Source organism: Apium graveolens, chromosome 5, assembly GCF_009905375.1.
Source record: "Apium graveolens cultivar Ventura chromosome 5, ASM990537v1, whole genome shotgun sequence".
NCBI lineage: Eukaryota > Viridiplantae > Streptophyta > Magnoliopsida > Apiales > Apiaceae > Apium > Apium graveolens.
Window position 1 is genome coordinate 242,587,644 of NC_133651.1, and position 8,322 is coordinate 242,595,965.

Here is an 8,322-nt window from a genome sequence, read left to right on the forward strand (position 1 = left end):
TTAGTATCACGAATGTGTTTCCATTCCGTATACTACCACCACTTTATTATAACTTTTTCAGTTATTTCTATTTTCCAAAATTTGATCAATCAAATAGAAGTAAAAGAATTTGTTGAGAGATCACTATGATCATGAACACTTGTTATATCGCATAGTTAGTACAGAAGGTGGCCAGCCTTTAGTACTTGACAAACAATTAAACAATAGCTGGTATCCTACTCGGCTTCTATCACACAGATAGATAGTCATTCGGCAATACCTCCCCTTCTGGAAGGGTTGTTCTTCTCAGCTTACATGAAATGAAAAGAAGAGAAAAGAACGAACTGAAGAGAATTGTATATATGAAAAAAATATACTGCCACAAAATATCTGGCTTGGAACCTACCTCTGAACTATAGAGGTTTATCATAGGAGAACAAAACATATACGTATTTATATCAGCATCGAGCATTATAGCCTCGTATTTCATGTGCCTAAATATTTTCGCTATCCCTTCCATCATTCTATGGACCCATGCTCTTCCTCGAGCTTATACACAATTACCTTTGAAACTCCCTCGACATCGAAAATCGAATCTGGGATCTCATTCTAGACATCATCGTTACTTGAATTCTATGCTTGCACCGCAACCTTCCTCGTATAATAATACGACTCTCTATTGATAAGAAAGAATAATAATTCACTATGTAGATACTCTACTTAATTAGTCTATCAATGATAACTTATACACCACCACGACCCGATTAGTGGTACTCAATCTCAACACCCATTCCAATACAACTCTCATGGTTGTAATCAGCTCACTACTCGCAGAATTATTGCTGCCTTACTATGGTCCACCACTGACCCACTATAGTCAGTCATTTTCCATGAAATCTTAATAACTAACCATACGGAGTCCATACATCTCGTATCTAATTCTCCTAAGGAGTTAACATAACCACCAATCACAATTCATGAAGAACACTCCAAACTCTGACGTACCTTCATGACATGAAGCAGATAAAAGTGCAGAAGAGTTTCAATCAAAGCAACGATAGCAGGTTAATACCATTTTTAATCATATTCCTTAAATAGAAGACTTAACTCAAAGGTTCGTCTAGTCCTTTTTGAAACATGGTTCTGGCTTATCTCAAGATAGGACCTTCTAAGATAGATAGCCCGTTCATGGCGATTACACGAATTAAACCTTTACCAACTACTATTACGGTTGGGTATTGCACAGTCATCAGAAGGAATGTCAATCTTCCAAACCATAATTCAACCTTCACATTTTTAACCATCATCACTGTATTCTTTTGGCACACGCGCCTATAATTATCCACTTACCTTTAAAGTGTCGGCCACCTCTTTGGCCTTTCCTGATAGTAAAATTTCCTTACAGTCAATGTCATTTTAACCACCTCCAAATAAATTTTCTACCTTATTTCCGATCACTGCTTGAGTGAAAATGCTTTCCTTAAAATCTGATGAGTAAAAAAAAAATCACCATTTTTCCATAAGTTATTGCCTCAGTCTTTAGAGGTTAATCACTGTCGCGACTGACTCTCGATCGTACTTAGAACATCTTTTGTCTTAGGTCCTAATTGCCTTGAATAATTTCGACCTTTACTGGTTCGATCCATACTTTCTCGTGGTTTAACACGTGCCCCACTTGGCATCATTATAATTATGTCATATTTCCTTTATCAACATTTTTATTCTTGAGAATTTCGAATATTTCCTTTCTCCTTGTAAAACCTCTAAGGTTATCCTTCAATCGTTCCTCCTATATTCCCTATATACAGGGCATATCAAAATACCATTTACTGATACTAGAACCATTGTCTATATACTTCTGAAAAATTTCTCCACTGATCCTTAAATGTTATTATTACCTTAATGCTTTCCAATTCATACTGTCAAAACTCATACTGTCCCTATTAAGGGTGACATGCCAACCTTTATGCAGTCCCCTAGGATTCATTTTAAGTTACCAATGTTCTATCCTTAATTCCACCTTTAAAAGGTACCTGCGTCCTTCCATGGATAAATCAAGTCATATATTCTTGATAGATTATCTTATTCATCATTCCCACCTCGATAGTCTATACCTAACTTCATAATAGCATCCTTATTCAAATTGAGGTCAATCCATATGGCCTCCAAAAGATAACAATGGTCATCCGCTTTTCTTTCCTGATTTGGTAATGATAACAGGGATGTTCTGGAAGATATTGGTCATGTTCAACGTGAACTTCTTCTTAATAATTCCTTATTTACTTTTGTTGTTTATCTCAACAGTCACCTCAATGTTGGGAAACCTCCCATACCTGGCGTCTCCCTTTCTGGGTACCGAGCCACCGGTCTTACATTTCACATTATTGAAGGTCACTTCCTTCATCCAATTTTTCCTGATTTCTTACTTTCTTGTCTCCTCAGTCTATCCGTGTCTCAATATTTATCCTTCGACCTATCTCAAGGTTTCCTCGAATCCTCCCAACTTAAAGGGGGTACAATATATGTATCTCTTATGCCTTCAACCATCAATTTTAACTCATGGTGGATCATCATCCTGACGATTACATACTTTTCTATTTCTATTGCTATGAGTCTTTAGGGTTTCCTCATACCCAACTCCCTTATCATTCCTCAAACTCTATTGCCTTTATATTCCTTTCCACTTCAGTTTCTTTTTTTTTTTTTTCCTTTCTCTTATCATTATTTCACAAGCCAATCACAATATAAGCATTGATTTCAAACATCCCGTCATTCTGGATTCGTGTCCTCAGAACGAATCTTGACAACTTTTACAACTTAGATTCATAATTTATCATACTTGTCTGCCTTTGTTTTGGCTCTAAAGCTTTTACACTATCTCCTTATCTTTGGGAATTACTTTCCCGAAAACAATTGACTGGACTTAAATCAGTTTATTCTAACCTCTGGCTCCATGACTTTCTTGGTCTTTCACCAACGGGTGGTCTCTCTCTTAGGAGGGTAAGTGACAAAAACGGTCTTTGGTGGTTCATCAATCATTTTGAATCTCAAATGATTCCTATATTTCCTTTAGCCAGGCTCTTGCCTCGACTGGGTCAGCTTGTTCCTTGGAACTCTGAGAGCTTAGCGACTTAAAGGTCATGAAAGAATTTCCCATCGCACTGTCTCCTCAGGGTGGTGGTTGGGGATAATAGTCTAAGTTCTTTTTAGACAGGTCCATGAATTGCCGTATAGGAGTACCGTCTCGGGTCTCCTTTCCTTACTCGACTTTCTGTTTCCTTGGTATGAAATGTTTCAACCTTCTCCCATAATCGGGGTTATCTTATACATTAAAAACCTTGTTTTCCACTCTATTATGTTATGGGTTCTTTCTTTCTTGATGGCAACCTCCCTGACTATCACATTCAGGGTTTGCCCTAAATCTTATTCCTCAAACTATGGCTCTCATCTAAGTTCTCATCCTTAAGCTCTTGAACTTTTGGAACCCAATTTCTGTAGGAATACCTCATTATTCCCTTATCATCTTTCTCAGTATTAATCTCATATTTATTTGTTGGCTCTCTGCCTTCATTCATCACCTTTTTCTGGCACAATATGCTCTTTTCCAATAATTCGGTCTCTATTGCAATCTCAAACAGCTTTTCGGTACCGGCTCCGGTTACCTTCACTACTATTTCCATTTTCTCCAAAATCTCTTATCAACTCTCCCAAAGACATTATCATCTTGAGTCTCTCCTTTTTACTAAGGGCATCAGCCACCATATTGGCTTTCCCCGAATGATAAAGAATCTCCCAATCATTATTCTTGATTAGCTCTAACTGCCTCCTCTGGCATATGTTGAGCTCTTTCTACGCGAAAATGTACTAGAGCACTTATGGCTTAGGTAATTCTCGCACTTCTCTCCATACAAGTAGTGCCTCCAATCTTTAGGGTAAAACTATTGCCACGAGCCTAAGCTCATGGGCGGGGATATTGAATTTCATATTACCTTAATTGTCTTGACATGTACGCGATTTCCTTACCGTGCTGCATAAGCACGCACCCTAAGCCCTTGTGCGAAGCGTCACTACCCTTCACAAAATCTCCTTTTCCATCCGGCAACGCCAGCATAGGGGCCATCACCAACCTCTGCTTCAGTTCTTGAAAGCTGTTCTCACATTTCTCTGTCCATTCGAACTTCTCAGTCTTACGAGTAAGCCGCGTTAAAGGGGCTACTATCTTTACAAACTTGAACGAACCTCCGGTAGTCGACCTAACCATGGTCATCAATTCATCAGTGGTCCTTTATCCAATCTTGTCAGGATCCTCCATGGGATCCTCCTCAACAACTATCCCTTCTAGGACAACATCCTCAACCGCTACATCCTCAATATCAACATCATCTGGTCCTGCATTAGGACACTCTATCGGATCCACAATCCGATCTCCAATTAGTAATAAAACATCATCGCGCTGTTGCTCCTCAACCTCAGGGTTCGGAGTCCCGCTACTCTATACGATAACGAACTACGCTTCTATCGCTACATTTATAAGGGTTCTCATAAGGGTTTTAACTGTCAGTGCTACGTTAGGTAGCCCGACTATGAACTTGGCAAGAGTTCTTATTATCTTAGTTAACTTATTATCTTAACGTCCCATCATCTCTGAGGTTTATAACGCTTAGCTCTGATACCATTTCTGTAACACCCCCAGATCCGGGGTCGGGAATCCGGGTTGTCACGGTCTTTCTTTCCACAATATCACTTTACTTAATTAATAATAAATACTCTCATACTGTGACCCCACACTAACACACACCACAACTCGTTATAGTCTCAGAGATGAAATTGAAATAAGTACAAGTCTTTGAATCCACAATTTAAAATTATTACAACCCAAAATGATTACTTGATAATTTACAGTTAATTGCCATTATCTGCCACAAGTTATAATTATACATAATTGGATTCTCAAAAGTAGATGGTCTAAACTACAATGGATCTACCTCTGCAGCTATAGCAGCTACAATATCAGCGGGAAGACGCGGGACGCTTCCCACGCGCTTGCGCTGGGTCTGCTGGAGTCTGGCCATCTCTCCTAACTGTTGTTGTGTGATGAAGAAATAAAGCAAGAGTGAGCCTTACAGCTCGCAAGATAATATGCATAGTGGTAACAATAATATAAGTATCTACATGGATACTTACTAGCATCTCTATCATATGCAAGATAATTACTTGCTAGATATAAGTAAAAACAAGGAATGAAGCTACCAATACTTCACCACACTTATATCATATAAAGTTACTTGAACTGCCACCGCTCAAAGTATTATAAGTTTTAAGAAAAAAACATCCCATAGATGAGACCACAAGTTAAGACTTGAATAGATTCAATCTTTGAAATATTATTGAATGAAAAAGTTATGAGATACTTTATTTAGTCCCGATATATATATATCCACATATATATATCCCGAAAACATTTCCTGGAACCTCTGTTATGTAAAGTATGAACAGAGTTCGAAACATCCAATGAATTTTGGAAAGGAAAAGAATTTTGGCATAAACCCGATATCTCGCTGATCAGGCAAAGATACCAATAAGTAACCTTTTCTACTAGTAGATGGACGAATTCCCCACTGGTCATCACCCTGGTCATAATTAAGACCTATGCTGGACTGCCACTCAGCCACCTATGCATTTGATGGACTCCCACTGAGCCACTTACACAATAATAGACCGTACCTCGGCCTGTCGCTTATGCCGACTCAATGAGAGGGGCTTACTTCCCGAACTTTGGGCAAGTAATCAATTCATTTACCAAATCTGCAACCTTGTTGCGAATATAAAATACACCACAGAGCCGGATTTCCCAGGTTTTGAGCGGGTATTTAAATCCCCTTTAAAAAGGAAGATCTTAAATATAAAAATGAGTTTTGGGATCCGCTCTGACTTTTAAAAACCATTTTGAAGACTCGAAAACACTTTAAAGAGTGTTTGGAGTAAGGCTGATTTAATGAAGTAAATCAGTCCCCAGAATATTAGAAAATATCTGAATATTATTAATTTAATAATATTCCCATGAAGAATAGTCTTTATAAAAATAATTGAAGTAGAAGTATTAAAATTTATACTTGAAACGGATATTAAATAACCAAAGATATACTTATATGAAAGTACTATCTCTATTTGAATAATTGAAAATAAGTTTGATTATTGACACCTTATTCTTTAATAAAATAAAGAATATATTTCAGCAAAAAAAATCGGAGTCATAGATCCTCAAATGAATATTCAAATAATATTCATTAAATAAAATAAACTGAGTCATAATACCTCGAATGAATATTATAAATAATATTCATTAAATAAAATAAAGGAGTCATAAGTCCTCCGATGAATATTCAAATCATATTGAAATAATAAAATAAACTGAGTCATAACCCTCGAATGAATATTCAAATAATATTCATTAAATAATATAAAGGAGTCATACGCCTTCGAATAATATTCGAAATAATACTCGATAATAAAATAAAGTTTAAAGTTATCGAATAAACCTTATTCGATTAATAGTTTGGAAAAACTATAACCATATATATATAAATATATATATATATATATATATATCCATATCCATATAAACTCTACTCGGGATCCTCGACTCCCGGTTTTAGAAAATATTTTCACCTTTGGGTCCCTATACTAAGGGTGTATGCAAGATACCGCTATCCTCTAGCATAGGTATTATCAACTGAACCAACAGATATATATTTCAAGAATATGAAACAGGCATGCATATATACCATATCACATGCTACAATATATCGCAAGGATTTGCTAAATAACCAACATGCATCTATCGCAAGATAATGCATATACAAGCGTATACATCACAACAACAGTATGACGGATAGAATACTTGCCTGAGCGACTTGGGGGTGAGAAAGGCTCGGGACGAGTCTGATAACCTATAAATAACAAGTAAGTTGGAATTAAACCAAAATCACTTGTAAATCTATGCTTTAACTAACTTAGACTCTAATGCTAGTTTTACGCTCACCGATTCGCTTAAGTCACTCGGGTACCCTCGGCTCCACCATTTTTAATAACTTAACCTTTACGAGTTTTAAAGCGATTCCTTCGCGAATGACTTACCAACTGCCTAACACACTTACCATAAATGTTTCACACATTAATTAACCCTTTTTGGTCTTTAACCTATGTTTCAAAGTAAGGCGAGGGAAAAAGTTTCGTTCGCGAAACGCCGTTACTTGAAACGGTCGTTTCTCCTAAACCGTGCATCGGAATCGAACGAACTATATATCAAAACGAAGCTCGTAACATGAGCTATCTAAACATGGCAGTGGTCATAATCTAGCAGGGGGTTCTCGGGTCCTAGTGCTATGCACAAAAACAGTCCAAAGAAAATCGGACATTACGACGGCTATGTTTACGTGATTTCCAAATTTCAACCCATTCACAAACAACCCAAATCAACCTCAAATCCAACATACAACCATCCTCCATCCTTATCACATCATAACAACCCCAACCAATTCAATTTAACCATTCATACTTATGCTTAAACTTTACTTTAATCATTCTTAAGTTCCTTTAAATCAAAACCACAAAATTACCATTTCATTTCACTACCATTCCAAATCTCAAACTCTAATCATAACAACAACTACAATAACATCCTACTTCATCAAAATCACCTTATAATATACATGAACCTAGGGTTTGAAAATGGTATACCTTCCTTGAAGTGGTGGGTTGAGCTAGGAAGCCTTAAGAAGCTTGGAGAGGCCTAGGAAAGCTTGGATCTTCAAGAAAACAAGAAAAGTTCAAGTTAAAAAAACTTGAAAACACTATTCATTGTCTTCTTCATTGATTAAATGGAGAAGCTAGAGAAAGAATTAATGGCTTAAACTCATGATATAGCCATAACTAAGCATAAAGATGGTTAGGGAATTTTCTTACCAATTAAGGATGCTTAGATCTTGATTTTGGAAATTTTTTTCTTTGAAAAAGGCAAAAAGCCGAGAGCTAATATGAAGAACAATGCCTTGGCTGATTTTTTTGATTTTTGATGAAATGATTTGCTAGTTGGTTGGCTTGGTTTTGTATTTGATTTAGCAAATTACTACCTTGCCCTTGAATTTGTGTGGTCCTTAATCAACCACACCTCCCTTCTTCCCATGTCATGCTTACCTCATCCTCATGATGTCATCCCTCCTTCCTTGTCTTCTTTCTATTGGTTGGATGACATCACTCTCATTAATCCCTTTGATTAGCTTCCTAATCGTTTGCCTAATGACCGCTGATCTGTTATACGGTTCGCTTAACTTTCGTTCTCGT